The sequence below is a fragment of the Struthio camelus genome, chromosome 2, assembly GCF_040807025.1.
Source record: "Struthio camelus isolate bStrCam1 chromosome 2, bStrCam1.hap1, whole genome shotgun sequence".
Classification (NCBI taxonomy): Eukaryota; Metazoa; Chordata; class Aves; order Struthioniformes; family Struthionidae; genus Struthio; species Struthio camelus.
In genome coordinates this window covers 126,061,784-126,080,091 of record NC_090943.1, presented here as the reverse complement: position 1 = coordinate 126,080,091, position 18,308 = coordinate 126,061,784, and the positions used below count along the sequence as shown (strand labels likewise).

Sequence of the window (18,308 nt, the reverse complement as noted above, 5' to 3'; positions counted from 1 at the left end):
GCCTCCTAGAACATTTGCTTTGTGAGGAGAGGTGTTTCAACATGGGCATGTTAATATTAGGTAAATTACTGTTCAGAAAAACAAAGTGAAAACAGAAAAACGCAGAAAATTTCTTCCTATATAGGAACTCCTCAAATGATAATTTCCAAATCAACCGATTTTCATCAGAAGCTCCAACAAAACATCAGAAGAAAGTAATTTTAGAAATAGAACCACATCACAAAATAAATTACGGAAGCTCTTTTCACTGTACTATAATCAGAATAAATCTTACCAACAAAACGTCCGTTAAACGTATAGGTTACCCTTATTTTTTGTGCAGTGTTTCCTACAAAATTACTGCAAACATTCTTTAACATCTCATATAAGAATCTATACCTGATGGAAAACCAGGGAGTAACATATTATGACGCTAACACATCGTTGTCTAAGCAAGCATGCACTAGAAGAACACGCTGAATATCAGTACACCGATAACACGAAAAGCAACCCCAGTCCAGCCCAGTGCGTGTTCCCTAGCGAGTGAGCCAGTCGTGTAGCAGCAAGCGTCTAGTCCAGGGAGAGCTGAACCACTCTGCAGGCTCCTCTGACCACGAGGATTACACCTGTGCTGACTCAAATGGAGACTTTGCATCCACACAAGGAGCCGGCTGTACATGAATAAATAAATGTGCATGCTTCTTGCTCGGAAGCCGAATTCCGCTTGAAACTGGGCACCTAAACTCCCTTCATTCAACAGTGTCTTATAAGGACCTTATAAGATGAAATTTATCTCACAGTAAAATAAGCTTCCAAAAGAGGTTAAATGGACCGCGTCCTAAAAGCAGCTACTCGTCTCCGCTGGCTAGACCAGCTAGACCACCTAGACCATTCTCCGTGTGAGTGTCCTGAAGAGTACTCCAGAGTGGTGAAGCCGAAAATGTGTCCATTCAGGTTTTAGTGCTTTATCTGGATCTGAGTATTCTTCTTCTGTCAAAAGCAGAGAGTTATGTTCCTGACAAGAGTAATGATAGAAGTAAATTATGAAAATAGAGTTCAGAAAGGAAGATGGATGCAGCTGAGCTTTGGATGAACAAATCTTATTAATTGACAGGCTATCAGCTATCTAAAGAGATTAGATAGATTATTATTATACTTTCAGTTTAACAGTTTGGAAAACCGACATTTAAAGTTGCTACTTAACATTCAGACGTTCTTAACACTATGCAGTAAATTTGTTATTTAAAATCTATTTCTTGTAAATACATGATCATTCTTGCAAGTTAACAGCAGCATTCAAAAGCATTGGCAAGCACAAATCAAAATGCATGCATTTTTGAGGGACAAAACATTTTTGTGACTTCAGATTTTCATCTGATAGCAACCGCAAAAATGCGCCCAGTGCAACACAAGTGCAAGAAAAATGTCATTTTTGTTTTACTTTCTTCAGATCAAGTCAACCGACATCAGATTTCAAATCCACCAAAAATACAGTCATATGAAAACACTGCAGCATCCTCCCAATACCATCTTTGTATATCAAACCGCTAAATGTGAAAGTTCATACATTTGATTTCCTAAAAGATACCAATGAGGTATGATATTTTCTCTTCCTTTTTAAAGCCATACCACTTGCTGCAAAACAACCCTGTGTGCATGCTTCAGGCACTCTTACATGTTCTGGATGGACAGAGATTATGCTGTCCCAGTTGAGTGACTTAAAATTGCATTTATTGTGATGTTTCAAGATTGAAGAGGTCAAAGCCTCCCCTGAGGAAAACAACTAAAAGGTGTTCTGCATACCAATTTAAGAAATACATGTTAATATCTTAGCTTCACAACACTAATGTTTTTCTTGGTTTCACTGTAAATAAGCACTACTTTTTATTAACTAACAGAAAGACAGTAACTTTGATGTCTACAGCGCAGAAATGAATTTATATTTTAAATTTCCCTTCCCCCTCAAAATATGCAAAGCAAATTTCAAAAAGCCAACCCTACATATCAACGTTCAGGTTCAAAGTCAAGTACTAGAAAGTCAAGAAATGCCAGAGAAAACTCAGTTTAAGATTATTGCATTAAGACGCAATATTTAATTACCTGATCACGTGCTATTTTTTCTACTATATTATCTGTTTTAAATAAAATCATAACAAGTTCCATAATGGCCTGATTTGGTAAGATACTGAGATGTCTATCTCAGTTTAAATATGTTACTTCAATAATTAAAGTTATACATGCACTTGTATCAGAGAAGTATACGACTAGATAAAAATTTCCCTAAGAATAACTATGGATTCCATTTTTACTCTTAAATTAAAAAAAAAAAAAAATCAGAATGAATCACTTGTTGCCTTTTTTTTTCCAAACAGATCTATTAAAATGATTAGCTTATCAAAATATTTCAACCGATGTTCTAAAAGTACCAACTATTTATTATTTTAATACGCTATATAGACAGTCTAATATTCAATTAGAATAAGTAGTTATGAATCGCATGTATTTTAGGAATATCTGGGTCTCTGAACAACACTTGGGTTTTAAATCCTTACCAATAAAAATATCCTTCCTCAACAGAAATGCATATATGAATGTGCAGATGAGGACAGCAGCAGGCCTGCTTTATAACTTAGGGGTGTCTGAGCTTGGCTATCTGCCTTCTCTGCCTAACTCCACCTTGGCTTGGATAACTGGAATAAAGACGAAGGAAAATTTAGGCCTGCAGTTTTAGTAGTAACTATTTGTTATTTAAATTTCCTTTTTCACACTGAACGATTGCAAGAATGTGTGCTCAGAATCAAAAGACTGCTCTTTAGCATCAACACATTGATTTCTTGGGGTCCCTGCAAAGCTTTTCACATTGTTTCTGGACTACAGATACACACCCCTGTAACTGCTGTCAGACATCATTTCTGCTTTATGAATAAGTAATATGATGCCCAGGGGAAATGCTGGTCTAAGACAAAAATCAATATGTGTCTAGCACGTGTTAGGCAGCAGTTCAGCTGAAGTCTGTCTGAAATATATGGAGTAATTTTAATAACAAAACAAATGCTCTCTAAACAGAGCCTAACGGAGGGTTATTAGGAAAGCACTACCACTATTTCACTAGATGTCCTATTTGAAAGAATAATAATATCATCCTTTTAAAATATGAATAGATATTCTGATTGCAAAGTATTCAGCAATTCCTTATCTACAAATTTCTAATATTCATACTACAGCAATATAGTAGTGACTGATATCTCACTCTGCTCTTCTCGGAGTAGTTTTGATGCACATCTGTGTAATAAGCTGTCTGTTATTACAACAGACTTAATTTTTATTTTAAAATAGTTCTTCTTCCAAAATTGCCTTTTTTCAGTGGAAGGCCTGGGATCAAAAGTGAAACAAAAGCAGGGTAAATTAATCATTCATGCAGCTCTGTAATCGCCTTAGTCATTCTTGCAACGTAAGCCTATTTTCACAGTCAACGCAGTTTGCAGTTTCGACATGCACTATAGTAACCCCCCAAATGCAAATCCATAGTGGAAATTTTTGAACTTGTCTACTTCTTCAGAACAGGTCAAAATAAAATGACCTTACCTACTGTTGCAATGTGCTTCTTTAACTCTTTCACATTATAACCGAGAAAGACTGATTTTGCTAATTGCTCCACTTAAAAAATATACATATATCTCGGTAGGAATAGATTGGTTATTTCTCTGCGCCTTAGCAAACGTGCACCTACACACAATGATATATGTCTCTGAGCAAATCCAGGCTTAGCTCCTGCATCTCCTTCCTGCTACCTACCTACCTACCTCTCCAGCATCAGAAAAGCTTACGCTGCTGATGGTTCACATCAGCTCGCTTCTCTGCTTACCAAGGGCCCGCAGATCCATTTGAAAGTCTCATGTTCAGCCACCCATGAGAGACTGAGCCCAAATATCTCAGATACTGCCTCACCGTCACAAAAACTTCTCCTTCTGATTGTGTTTCTCACAACCAGTGGTTAGTCCTCAAGCAGGAAACCTGTGAGGATGTGGTTGGAGTACTTTGTGAAATGGCACCGAATCTCTGGAGCTGGCTATAAGAAGTTCTTTCAGAATGGTCACATATTTCTACGCTTTGGAGCGCTGTGACTCAAAATAGCAAAGAAAGAAGAAAAGAAAGAGGTATAGGCCAGAAGAGAAGCTGCAGTTAGACACACGAATGGTCTCTGAGATCACCAGTGTCCAGCCCAGGGATCATATGCTCAGCATTGCTCTCAAAAGGTTTTTTTTCTACTTTCATGCAGATCTTTTAGTGCAGATCTTCCCCTTGGGAGTATGCTGACAAGGAGACTCCTCCTGTTACATTCAGCGTAATGAAAAGCACCAATTTTACGTATTTATGACCCTTTCGGAATTAGAAGCTTGCAGCTGAACGTCCTTGCCTGGGGGTGGTTAGTACTGAACGAGAACTGACCATCTGGAAGTGCAATCTAGGAAGAAAGCAGAGGGAAATCCTGATGACCTGGGCAAAGAAACCTACAGATATGCAGAAGCTACATCTGATGAGGGAGAAGGGGATGTTTTGTGACTTATGCTGGGAGGCAGCATAGTGGAGCCCATTAGCATCAATACAGATATAACTGACTTCTTTTACCAATTTGAAGAAGGTAAAATACTAAAGACAAGGAGCGGTGCCTTCGCGGAAAAACAAGCAGAAAGGAGAAAGCTTTTTATAAATTATTTTAATACAGATATAGAAAACACCAAAACGCTGGGAATGGTGGTGGACTTATTTACATGTGAAAGTTATTAGGGAAATAGGATGAAAATTGAAAGCAGAGCAGCTATTCCCGAATTACTTCAAACACAGAGGACCTCTGAACTTTGAACACCAAATCAGTAGGTCTCATATGCTGAAGCTGCAGCGAGAAGCGTCTATCCGTCTCTTCTTGCTGCCCTTCTAATTGCCGGCAGGGCTCTGCTGCTGATCGCTCTTGTTCGGAGCTGAGCTGTCCGGGCAGATTCCCCTGTGTTGACACATGCTCACATTTCAGCAAGTGAAAGTGCTTGCATCTGGCTAACTGGCCAGTTTCTTTTTCTTCACATGTACACCTCATGCATCTGTCACGCCAACTTTAGAAAAGCAAACCCACTGCAGAGAGACCAAGACTGTGGTACACCACTGGGAAAGAGAGCAGTTTCCACCCTGCATGTCAAACCTTGTGTTCTGCATGGTTTCATAGGGGAGGGCCTTTAAATACTGCTGATGTTTTGCTATGTACCTACTCAAGAGGTTCCTCTTCCTCTGCCCTGCTCTTCGCTCCCGACATATCCCTCACCCCACAACATATTTCACAAGAAAATGCTGTCCTTCTTGTAACACAATCGCGTATCACGTATTTCTGTCAGCCCTTAGATGACAGAAACACTTGACTTGAAGCTTTCTTATGTGTGAGAGCCTTTTCCCCTCCGACAGAAAATATCATCATTTTGGTGATAGTTATAGCCTAATCAGTGCTCTAGACCGGCACATTTGTACTCAAGCCCCAGCTAATCTCAACAAAGAAAAATGAGGTGAAACAAAGCAATTACAGTTCAGCACAGCAGAAGTATGCAGTGACCTGTGAGACATCATGCCACCAACGCACTTGTGGTTTGTGTCACAGAGTATGAGATAAACATCATGAGCGCACGGTACCTGTGAAACACATTAAAACAAAAAAGTTGTTTAAATTATAGGACACAGTTAAAAAGGCTGTCACTTGCACTGTGAAACTCATTTTTGGCAACTCTAGAAGAAAAAAGTACATTTCCTCTTACAATGTAACAGCTGTAGTTTGTGCAATTATTTACCATTAACTACACCTAGCAAAAGGTTAAATGCATCTTCTCACGAATAAGAATACAGGGTTTTGAAGTATTTAGTACCTTGAATTTTCCTCCTGAAGCAACAAGAAAACTGTTGTTTTCCAGAACAGTAATTTAAGTAACAAGGTGAACTGAAGTTCAGAGGGCCTCCCAGTGAGGCGCCTGGAAGATCCTAAATTCAAGATCCTAAACTCCTTAATTCTATCAAGGAAACCTGAACTGAAAACAAGGCCCAGTTTTGCAGAAGTCCTCTTGTGTAAAGTAAGTGATATGTGAAAATTGCTGCCAGATGTCCCCCTTTCTTTCTCTTCTGTTTTGGACTTCACATTACGACAGCCTAATTAGACAATTAAATACAGAATGAGCAGCAAGACTGAAGCTTTTCTGTTTGGTTATTGACAGTTTTAAAGATGTATAATATCTGATGCATATTGTCAGAAATATTTTTATGCTATTTTAAATGAATAAATATGCTTCCTAAAACTGACTCTGGCTGTAATCGGAGACTTGACAGGAGATTAAAAAAAAAAAAAAAAAAAGGCAAACTGGAAGCTAGATGTAGTTAGGCATCTGCGATGAACCTTCCTCCCTGACCTCAACCTTGATGCAACAGAGCCATACTAACAGAGGGAGAAGCACTCTTAGGCTAAATACTCAGAAACTGCAGTATCTTGAGTTACGATTCCACTTTAAGAAAGCCTCAGCAGCATGACTGATTTAAAGAGTCCACCTTAATCCACTGCTCTCCTTTATCATTAGCCACACTTGCCTCCTCTCCCACCCCCAGCCAGAAGTTACTTCCTTCAGTCACTCTCTAAACTACATCTGTCAAGTGACCCATGGTTTGTTTTTTCAAATACACTCAGAAATCCCACACTGCCAGAGGTATAGTTTGACATTACTGCTCCAGCAACAAAGCTGGTTGAAAGGATCCTGTCCTCACCTCTCAGCCTTACTTGAGGCAAAGCAGCTGTTTCTGGGTTTGTACTATAAATGGGATCAGAGAAGTAAATGCAGATTTTAAAAGACGCTAAAACACCAACTAAACAACTTTTTGGACCTGTTCACTATTCCTGATCTCCCTGTGCAAGACTTCAGGGTATCCAGGTCCCCTTGCATACACAGCAGGGTCATCAACACATTTTTACTGCCAAATAGAATTTCCAAAATGATGATGTTTTCAACAGGAAAGAGAGAAGAAAAAAAAAAAAAATCAAAAACCACCTTTTTGAGGTGTTTCATTTCCAGATCAGAGTATCTTCTACAGGGATTAGGAAGCTTGGAACTAAAAGGCTGCGTCTTTGACAGATTTGTGGACCACCATCACAACCCTCTGGCTTCCACATAGTAAGACTCTTAAGGCACGTGTGAGGTAAAAACTGATTTTATATTAATTTCATTTCTAAGGTGTCTGGTCAAGCTGACCGATTTCTACTTCCATTTTAAAGACAATAACTACCAAGAAGGAATGTTTTCCGTTAGTTATAGGTCCATTATATTTATATACTTCTCATGGGCTCAACATCTAGGATTGCGGCATCGGTGTGCTATGTACTGACAACAAAAGGGATTGTCTGAGAGAGGGACTACGAGTATTTTCACGCAAACAACCAATTGGTCACTGCAGCTTAGGAGGAACCTCGACAAACAAGTTGCGGTAACTGGGTACATTATCATGCATGTGCTCTCAGGTTTTGCAAAATCAAAGTTAAACCCTTTAGCTTCTCTGAGCAAATGAATTTTCTCTTAGGAAAAACTAAGAACATGCACAAGGTCAGTTATCATTAGGTGGTTATCTTGAAAGTTGATCGCTTGTGGTATTATCAACATGTCGTAAGTAAAGAACACCTGTTTGGTATGCATTAGAAAAGCACTGATTCCCCAGAAAGTTTCAAGGCTATCACTGTGCTAAAAAGGGACTTGAAATCTTCCTGGTATTTCTCAAATAAGCCACACATTGAATGCATTACATACAGCCAAATAAACTACACAAGTCAACACCTCATATATCGAGAAAGAACTGAACTCCCCATTCATTACTAGTTTGCTCTAACAGACCTACTTGAGAAAAATCTTTCAAACTGTGAATATGGGAAATCACTCCGGTGACTAGCTGATGAAGTCAAAGTAGCAACATCAGTATTCACAAACACGGCTCACTAGCTTAAGAAAAAGAACAACCCACCACCACCAAGAAAAGCTACTATTGTGTTGAAGAAGGCAACACCCAGACTAGCAATAATGACTGCAGGTCACTAAGCTGCCCTCTGCTGCTGTGGCTCTCCAAATTAAAAGGGTCCCCCTTCTTCTGAACTCATTTCAGTTCTAAAAAATAGTGAAAGAGCAAATCACTACAAAGCTGAGGAGACCAGATCATACTCTTCAGATCTATTCTTTACCTTGCAATTATGAAGAACCAGAGGCAGAGTTTAGCCCACTAGCCACTAGACTGATGTTTTAGTCTGGTACCATACGATTACTTACTAGAAATAGCCATACAACAAGGGCTTAGGATATTTGTAATAAACAATGACTGCAGAATCTGAAAAATTATCATCTGCTAGCTGTTGGGAGGTGTTAATTATTTTAATGGCAACCCAATATAAACTTGATGCTGCTTAAATCTTTACTCAGGTCTAATCACAGCTCCAGTAAATGAACGAAGGCAGTATCAGCCTCATCCATCTTACACACCGAAGACTGGATCCCATTGGTCTCCACGCAAAGGTATCAGCTACACTTTGCAGACTGCACACCTAAGCTAACTTCCTAGCCACAGTATTCTTCTGCAGACCCTCCAAAGTGGGATAGCTTTGTCTTTTCAACATGAACCCCTGCTTGCCTGTTTTATTATATATCTTCTGTCCATGCACATGGAAACCATATTTTCTATGTTTTCAAAACAGGCTTTGAAACGAGCAAATGCAGTCTACAGATCTGTGGCATCTCTAGCAATCATAAAACACAGGACAGCTTTTAAGAACTTGGCAAAGTAAGAAAAGGTGACAATTTCAGAGGAGGCAGTCATTGGTCTCCTTTACCAAGCAGACTTACCAGGCGACTAAAACTATAAAATTCACAGTACCTGGGGTAAGACAGCCTGCACCAGCGGTGCAGGGCAGCTAATGCCTCTCACCCGGCACAGGGAGGCTGACCGGCTAGGACTCAGGATGCAGAGGGGTAAGGAAAGGCTTTCTGAGTAACCACCTAAAAACACACATCTGGCTGACTTTACCCATTTCAGGTAGGACTGGTAGAACACTTGTTTAACACATGAAAATAATCACTTCATTCTCAAAATGCATCACATCTTTACTATTTATATTTATACACACACACACACTTGCATCTTATACAGCGTATCATGGATCGTGAAGCTGTAAGCAACCACTTCTGTCAAAGCTGCATGTAATGTTGCTACCCAGTTCAATTGCTCAGAACTGGAGCCTTCATAAATTATACGTGTCTTCATAAAACTGAAGTAAAGCCAAGCTGACCACCAGAGGAAACAAAAAACAGTCATATAAATAATTACCTTGCAGTCTCTGTAGAGCTTGATGTTCAAGAGAATTATGGTATTGACAAATGTTTCCTCCTAGATAAAAAAAAAAGAGAAAAAAAAAATCACAACTCTGAACATGAGGTCAATTATGCCACACTAAAAGAATATAACAGGCAATATACATTATCTCCTGTTTCTTCAAATTTAAAGTCATATGCAGAGTAAACATATTTTTATAAAAAGTTTCCTTTCCTGCATTTATTTAAAACACCCGAGAATAACTAACATAGTTTTTAATTTCCTTTTTACTATTTTTGTTTCTTTACTATCTTCTGGCTTTCAAAGATCTGATAAAGAAATCAGGCTGATAAATTTGACATTTTTATTTTTTCACATATATAATGTGCCCAGTGATATGAATTTCACAGATCAAATTAGAATTAGAGGCTCCTACAGTAAAGTTAGGGCAGTTTATAGTTATGCAGTGCCAATGTCTGCAGTGAGACTTGCACAAGCACTTCTCGGGTTTTATGCACAGAAACTCATTGTTAGTTAGTAATTCTAGGTTCCGTATCTAAAGAAACAGAATCCATATAAGTCAGGAGAGATTTACTAGGAACACAGAGAGCTAAAGAGGTTGCAAACTTTCCACTAGCACCAGCTTTGCAGTGCATACTTTCAGTTACAGGATAACGGAGTGGCCATCTGGTTGCAATCAACTCTGCAATGCCTCTGTAATAAGAATGTCAAACATCGCAGCCTAATTTCCTTTCCACAGCCTACATGAAAAAATTAACTAACTTGGTTTGTAAATTGATGTAGCTAGAAGAAAGTATCTTCCTTTCCCTGGATGCTTATATCAGCCTTTAAAAAGGTTTTACACCTTTAGCTTTGTTGATTTGTTCCAGTAATTTAAGAGGAGCTTGAAGTAAAGTTGGAGCATGCCTACAGCAGGTGATTACATAGATTTATTTAAATCACTTTCCAAACTATTTTAGTTAAAAACGCAACCCAGCTTTTGAAATAAGTCAGGCTGTACACTGCTAATTGGTAGAAGTAGAAAAGATAGTTATTGCCAAAGTAAGAAGAAACAGGGGTAAAACACATTAGTTCTGAAGGAATGTGCCATTTCTTCTACAGCACCAATTTTCAGAAGAGAATCAAGTTTCTAAAGCAGCCTAAACAAAACAGGGATACTGTCAGGCTCCCATCTGCTTGTTCAGGCCACAAAAGGGTATACTGATTCATTAACTGTCTTTTGATGTAAGCCCAAATTTCAGCCAGTGTTAGTGCACTTCACAATTCAAACTTTTTGCACAAATACAGGTTGTTTGTTTGTAAGTATTAACCAGTTGTTTTGCTACCTTGGGCCTCCCCATTACTGGTGCTTTCTACTACAAATAATGCAGTGCAAGCTACTACAGAACTGTTGCGTAGTTGCCGTCTCAGTTCTTACAATGCTGGCCTCACACATTCAGTGTCAAGGTCAAAGCAATTGTTTCTTTACTTTAATGATGAAGTATCCTGTTTATGAAAATGTTATCTGTTTCCTGCTTGGTGAAATATTGCACATTTTAGTCAATCATTGCTGGCTAGTACTACAGAGAAACAAAAGTGTGAGAAAATGGCCCGTAGCGTTAATTTTTGACTTTAATATATAGCTTTTTTTCTCACTCTACCGGTAATATCAACTGCCTCCCCGCAACGCGCAGGCGATTAAGATTTCTTTCCTTCTTTCCAACAGCCAGGTAAATATGGCGGAAATTCAACAGCTGTGCATTTGTTCTTCTTCTTATCTCATCCAATCACAAGCAAGAGTAAAATGACTATTTTTAAGAAGCGTGCATTCCCCAATCAGTGATGCCGGAAAAGCTAAAGCCAAGAAGGAATGTCCACGTTCGTTTTCAACACGAGAAGTTGTTGGTTCCGCTTTGCTTGCAAGGGCAGGTACTTCACTGCAAGGACTGTGATTCTCCACAGGCTACTTTTTGCTGCTGAATATTTCATAGCCTCTGAGAAATGCAGCTGTAATCAACTTGTAAATAATGAAATGGGCAGTGATAATACAGCAGAGGTAAAGTATGCAATTAGAAGGCATCGTTGCTGCGGCTGCTTCTGCAGTATGGCTCCAACAACTTATCAAATTATTTGATAGAATAATAACGCTATTAACTGTGAAATCAAACAAATGTTACGCCAAAAAACCCAGGCAGTGTCTCAGGTGGCCGATACGAAGAGGGGGGGAAAAAAAAAAAAAGACAAAAAAAAAATCAGATCCCACACAGGAATTCCCCTTACTGTGTTAATCACACTCCTCGTTACACACACCCATGTTAGAAGTACCAGTAGAAAAGTAAGTTTACAAAAGTTACTTAAGGTAGGAAAAGTTTTACAAACATTACCATGAAACAAAGAAAATATTTACTGCTTTTGAGCTATTTTCATTTCAGTTGAAGTTTGCAGGGTAACCTCACCGACGTCCTAACTTCCTTCTAACAAGATCTTGAGGCTTGACATTTCAAACCCCAACCGTTTACAATCTAAGTCGTGTTGTTCAGCCTTGGTGAGACAAGAAAGATAGTGAAAGACAAACAGTGAAGATTGCTATAGCGGCATTTCCTGAAGATGCGACATAAGGTGTGATTAAGAATTTCACATTGAAAAACAGGATTGCACAAGAGATGAAATGAAGCGGGTGATAATCAGGTGAGTATCAAGGTTCCTCGGTGAATTATGTAGGGAAAGGTCTTCATCTCACTTGAGACACCGCCTCCCCGCACTCCCAAAACCTGACTGTCCCTTCCTTAGACACAAGCTGCCCCAGGTTTCTGAGGAACAAAATGCCACAGATAAGGCTATACAAGTTGCATGGTAGGAGGGGCAAATTCATACATAAAGAGCCATACGGGTGGCAGTGGCACTACCTACGTGAGCATTATTCCCCACAAACAAAGATGACCGCGAGGCACCTCTGCTCCTTCCACTGCCTACACACGTGACTGGGCAAAGCATGGAGGACATCTGCCTTTGCAGCCACCCTTTGGTGCGCTCTTCTTTTCACTTGGACAGAGGTGCTGCTCAGACCACTACCCCTCTTCCCCATACTGTAACAATGAGCATGGATAAACCAGGAAAAGCATGGTCTGCATGTAAGAAAGGGCTAGCCTCAATGATTTCCTCCTAACCTCCCCAAGCAAGAGGGACTGCGCCTGAGGCAAATGTGCTCACTGGCATGGCTTTGGGTAACCTCATGGCCTTTTGCATATCATTAGCCCAATTAATTCTGCTGTGGCACAGCCAGTTTCTAGACTGTAAAATATTATCAATTGTATTTCAAGTGACTCTACACGGATGTTTGACTGTGAGGAAAAGGGGAGGAGAAAAAAGCATAGGCTAAAGAATAAATACCAGTCTATTAAAAATACCAGTCTTCAGTCTAGCCTACCAGCAAAACAGGAATCCTCAGAGAGGCGATACTGCAGGGGGGGCAAGGACTCCCTCCTCCCAGGTACTCACCTGCACTGCATCAGCTGAGCTATGCCGACACCCGACTGTGCCCCAGTGCAGAAAAGGGAAGAGAGTGCCTTCCCCATCACACATTTCCCCAGGGCACCAGGGGAAACCCCACTAAACCCTGACTCCCGGCATGGTCCTTTCTCATTCTCCCTCCAAGGAAGCAAAGAACACATGTTCAGTGTGGCAGGGGGAATTCAGCTATCTCACACATCCCAGAAGCGTCACCTGTCACTCAGAAAGAGATGGGTGTTTCTGGTGATACTGCACTGTAGTAATTCCCATGCTTTGATAATCAAAAGACCCTCCTAGTGTTATTTTCCAGCTGTTGGAAAACAGATCACACGAATAGACCTTCCAGCCAGATGGAGTCACCAAAAATTCTCTTCATCTGTCAGAAAGCTCAGCCATGACTGAGAAGCACACTCATTCATATTCTCCTGCTCTCTCTCCTGAAAATACCCAAAGATAGATTACTCAGACAAACTCAGATTTTACTCTTTTTTTTCAAACTTTAAATGCCACAGAAAAACCTTACGCAGCTCATTTTTTCTTTTACCTTTCTCCTGACTCAGAAAGAATATTTTTTTAACTCACTGGGACTCTTATCTTCCTTGCAGTATCTGGGAAAAAGTACAACAAGAAGGACAGAGCCTGTATGATATAAGTTAGGTGGAACTGCTCTGAAAGTTCATCTGTTAAAAATCTAGAGCACTCTAGAGAGCTATTCTAACAGTTATGAATTTTGTGCAGTATTGCTAATCCTTTCCCTGATATCAGCATCCCACTCTCATTCTTCTATAAAACAAGAAGCCCGACAGTGATACAGGCTCCTGTAGTTTGTGAGGTGTCATTTTTTTCTTGAATTACTTATATAGACCCAGTCCTGGAGCAAGGATGGTCCAAGAAAAGAGATCACCCAACAAAAATCCCCAAACCACAGGAAAACCCAGTAACATACTGGGTTTTCTACTCTCAAGAAAAGTCCCAGTCAATGGCCCACTTCGAAGTGGGGGTCTCACTGACCTATGGTCAGAGACCATAGGCAGACAGCAGCTCCTTCTGCTGGGACCACTGACTCTACTGGGAGCCCTGTAAAATTTCCAATGCCGTATTAAATCTTCCCAAGACTAAGTCGTTGCCAGCACGTTGAAAAAAAGGACTTGAAGACTAGAATGGCATTTCCTGACGATAACAACCAGAGGTGAGGCTGGCAGCAGCGCTGTTTATTAAAGCTGTCTGGCAGTTCCCTTTTTCGGAAACATTTTCAATTGTTTTATAATGCACAGTCTCACACTGAATTTCATCTTGGATATCTCCATTAAAATGATTAATGCATTTCTGAAAATGGGCCTGCACTGCCTAGGCTAAAAAGTGCTGTCATCTTTTTCTTCAAGAAACTCTAGTATCTCTATGCTTTGAAGCAGGGTCTTGACATGACCTAGGAAGACGCTTTATGTCACAGAGATGCTTTTTATTGCCTTCTGAAATGGCAAGGGTATAATCCTGTGAAATAGGGACAAGATGCAGTAAGGAGAAGACTACAATAAGGAAAAGAGGAGAAAACTGGGACTAAGAGATCTGTGGGGAAGATGATGGATGAGAATAAGCAACGAAATTTGGCTGGGGAGCAGGGAGGAGAGTAGTTAGGGAAGGAAGATGTAAAGTCAGTCAATCTAGGCAAAAGCTAAGGGGAAGCATGAGATTGGGAACCATTCAGGTGAGAACAGGGTGAGCTGAGACCCATCCAACTTGCAGCTCGTACAAGGGAAGACTGGCACTGACTTGGCAGAGATACAAAGACAAGGAGCGAAGAGGCAGTTACAGAGACCTGAGAGGCTGAATGAGAAACTGGTAACACATGGGAAACACAGGACATAAATTCCTTTTGGGGAAAAAGAGAAAATGTATGGACTGCCAAGATAGGGAAAGTGGTTGCAAAGGGAAAATACACCTAGGAGAGTCGAGAAAGATGAAAAGAGGCAAGAATAAAGCCAGAGAGTGAGAATGGCTTGGCAAAAACCCAGCAACATAGGAGTAGAAAGAAACAGGTCTAGACAAAAAGGAAAGGTCAGAAAAAATTATGTTTTCGGAGAAACGGGCAGAAGAGTCCATACCACTGAAGAATACTGGCTGCCAGAGCCAAATCCATGAAGAAACGCAGGTATGCAGCCTTAGTAAAATATACATTTTGGGAACAGCTGGTCTAGAACATGTCCGTTGCTTTACCCCACTTCTCAGCTCTGCTGTTGCCAATAGCACAGAACAGTTCAGTAGCAAAATGGACTAATATTACAGTACCAAAATACAAACAACTCTGTTGCCGTTCATGGTGCTATAGCCGTTTACATTAGCTGTCGACTTTGCTCAAACTGCCTTTTTTCGACATGCCAGTGGCTTGAGGGTCTGCCATATAGATTCCTTTCTCCCCAGGGAAAACCAGATAGGCCTGCAGTGCGACCCCCTCCTACTCCGTACGGGCCAGAGGCTCTGAGCAGCCAGGACGCTTGGGCCGGCTGCTGATGCCTCGCCACTTTGCACAGCTCGATCTGAGCCCGGAGAGGCAGTGGGACAGCTAGTGGTCTCCTGATACAACCGCGAGGAGGGAATTGATAACTGGAAAAAAAGATGGAGACAATCGTGGCAGATCAGGCCAGCAAGCAGGAGGTAAGCAAGCAGGATGGGCTGAACAGATCTTTTTGGTGCTCACGACTAAGGCAGCGCCAACACAGGTCCAAAACCTACCAGAAATGCTGAATGCCACACACTAGCTGCCACACACTTCCCCGACTTCCGCAGGTTGGAAAAAGCAGCAGGTATGTGTGGTACCTCCCTTTTAAGATCATACCCAGGAGATCCTCCTGCAGAAACACCACACTGCAATGGAGGGAGAGAGACAAGAAGAGGCACACAGTATCTGAGCACTCCAGGGTCCATGAGTGTAGATGTGGCCTTAATTACTTCCCCGGCAATTAAATACACAAACATCCCCTTCATGCTGTATTCTTTGTGCAACTTAATTTTAATTCATGGAACTAGCATACAGAGCCCAGGAAAAATGACCATGAGAGTTATTTCCTTATTGAAAAAGCTAAAGAAGCGGTGCTGCTGATGGATGTTGTTAGGGTTATAGATGCATCAGTGTAGAGTACTGCACTGAAAACCTTTCACATGACCCAGTACAGAAGCAGTTTTTGAAGTCACTTTAGAAATACAGTTAGATGGCAACAGTAGGCTCTTCAGCTACTGGAAACAAGAGTTTGGTGGGGCAGATTTCACCACTGCCTGATGCAATCATTCCAGTTAAACAAATTCAAGGGATGATCATGGGAGAAAAAAAAGAGGCAAGAGAATATGCAGCAATCTTCTAGTCAGCAAAAAACCATAAAAGCTGATTTCCTAGTTTTCAGTCTCCTCTTTTCATAACCTATCACCTGAGGGTTCTGTGTTCAAATCACCTTCAAAGCTTTACACAACATATTTTTCAGTCATCACCTTAGCTAGAGAATTCGGTCTGTTACAGATGCTGAAACTTATAACACAAAAATGTATTTGGCACCAGTTTACTATTATATACCTTGAAATAAGTGCAGGAGCACTTGAGCCTCACCTCCCACTCAGAATGCTGACCAGTATAAAATATACACTATTAATATCAGTATCTACTTTGTGTGTTTTCAGAATAAACTGAACAGAAAACGCTTATAAAAGCCTTCTCCGAGAATTGCCCCCATGTCCCGTAGAGTCTTCTGCAATAATGATGTTCATAGCTCTTGAGCCAAACAAAGAAGAGATGTTACTGTCTCGTTTCTCCAAAGACCATTCTGTAGCATTAGCCCAGGTAAATTCATGCCACTCCTTACCTAGAGGCTGCACTGCTTTCTTCTCAAACAGAGAAACAAATTTCAAAAGTGCTGGTAATTTTAGGAGTATTTTGTATAACTAGGAATTAGATGATCTGCCACAGGCTCTGGAACATTGCTGCTGCTGCAGCCTCTTTTTCTTTTCCTTCATTATCTAAAGGCCGACTCTTGCTACCCTCAGACCGCTCCTTTGCCTACACAGTCCTGATGTGATAGTAATAAGGATAAAAGACTAAAGCTCTCTGTATTCGTCTATTGACATCTCCCATAGCCACTGCATTTTAGAAGAAAATAAACACAGGAAAAAACTCTTTTCATCAAAGAGGAATCTATGCGCTGCAAATAACTCTTCTTAAAATGAGATACGGAAAGGTATATCTAAGAAAATGGCTAGTGGCATAAAAGGAAAAAGTGCTCTCTTCCCACTAGTCTAGATCCAGCTGCAAGGAACCAAGTGTATGTTATGCATTTAAGAATATTTTCCAAACACAATTCTCTTTACCTTCTTTCTAAGGGCACGGCACAGACCAGAGCTAAGTTGCCTTTGAAATATAGAGCACAGCAGATTAACATCGCATGCTACGATCTTAGCAGACTTGAGTTTAATCAAGCAGCACAGTTCAGAGCCAGTTCAAAAAAGGCATCTCAGGAAGAAAATACCTTGCATCTCAGCCACAGAGAGCCTGCTTCAGGAAATCTGCAGACAAAGCTGAAAAATGTAGCAATATCAGAGGAGCAAAACTGGACAGTAAGAACATTTACCTTTTATCTGAAAATGATTCATGAGACACCCCTACAAAGTGTCAGGCAACAGCAAAGCAGTTCATCTACTATTGATAACCCAGCATTCCCAAGCCATCAATAGCCATTTGAGTACTCCTAAAGTAAATTTAGCTTCATCTCTATTATTTTCTGTATTGAAAGACCAGGGACATATTCATGGATGTTTATGCGACGGCAAGAGAGCACAGTATTGTATGTTTTATTACCACTACCACAGCAGAATCTCGTTCAGACACAGCTACTGTATAATTTCCGTCTCTCTAAAAGCTGGAAGGCAATCATTAGCATGTTGGATGTGGCAAGTTCATATTATCTATCTGATAATTATAGAAAGATGGAGAAGCCCTCAGAAAAATACACGCAAACTTCTACATTTACCACACACCTGATCAAAATACTGTCATCATTCCCTAAATTAGCACATCTTTCCCATAAACCAATATTCAGAACACATTACTTTTTAACAGTTGCATAAAATGCATTAAATAATTATTACAGACCTTACTGACTATCTTTTACCCGCCCGTCCAACTTCAAAAATAAAAACTAAACAATGACAATCTGAGGGCAGCAAAACATTTCAATGACAGTGATGACAAGCTAGGCTACATGGTAATTTGCTGGGCATTACTAGCCCAAATGAACACTACGATATGGCTCTAGTTTCTCAAAATATGTGTACCATTAGTCGATGCTATTCACACTGCAGCAGTGCCAATAACATGCTAAATATACACCAAAAGACAATCCCATCCTGCAGAGATTGCTGTATGAAAAGACAGAAAGGTGAGAGAAGGGGAGGAGGGTTAGGATATACATACGCAT

General features: G+C 40.4%; 1 protein-coding gene across 5 annotated transcripts in view; it reads right to left on the bottom strand.

Moving 5' to 3' along the window:
- The window catches only part of PAG1 (phosphoprotein membrane anchor with glycosphingolipid microdomains 1), a 118,251-nt gene that overhangs the window by 82,778 nt on the left and 17,165 nt on the right, over positions 1-18,308 (bottom strand). For all 5 annotated transcript variants that reach the window (XR_011139167.1, XM_068932443.1, XM_068932444.1 and 2 more), the window contains exon 2: positions 9,358-9,417. The gene's annotated coding sequence lies outside the window, so the exon portion shown is untranslated. The remainder of the gene's footprint in view (positions 1-9,357; positions 9,418-18,308) is intronic.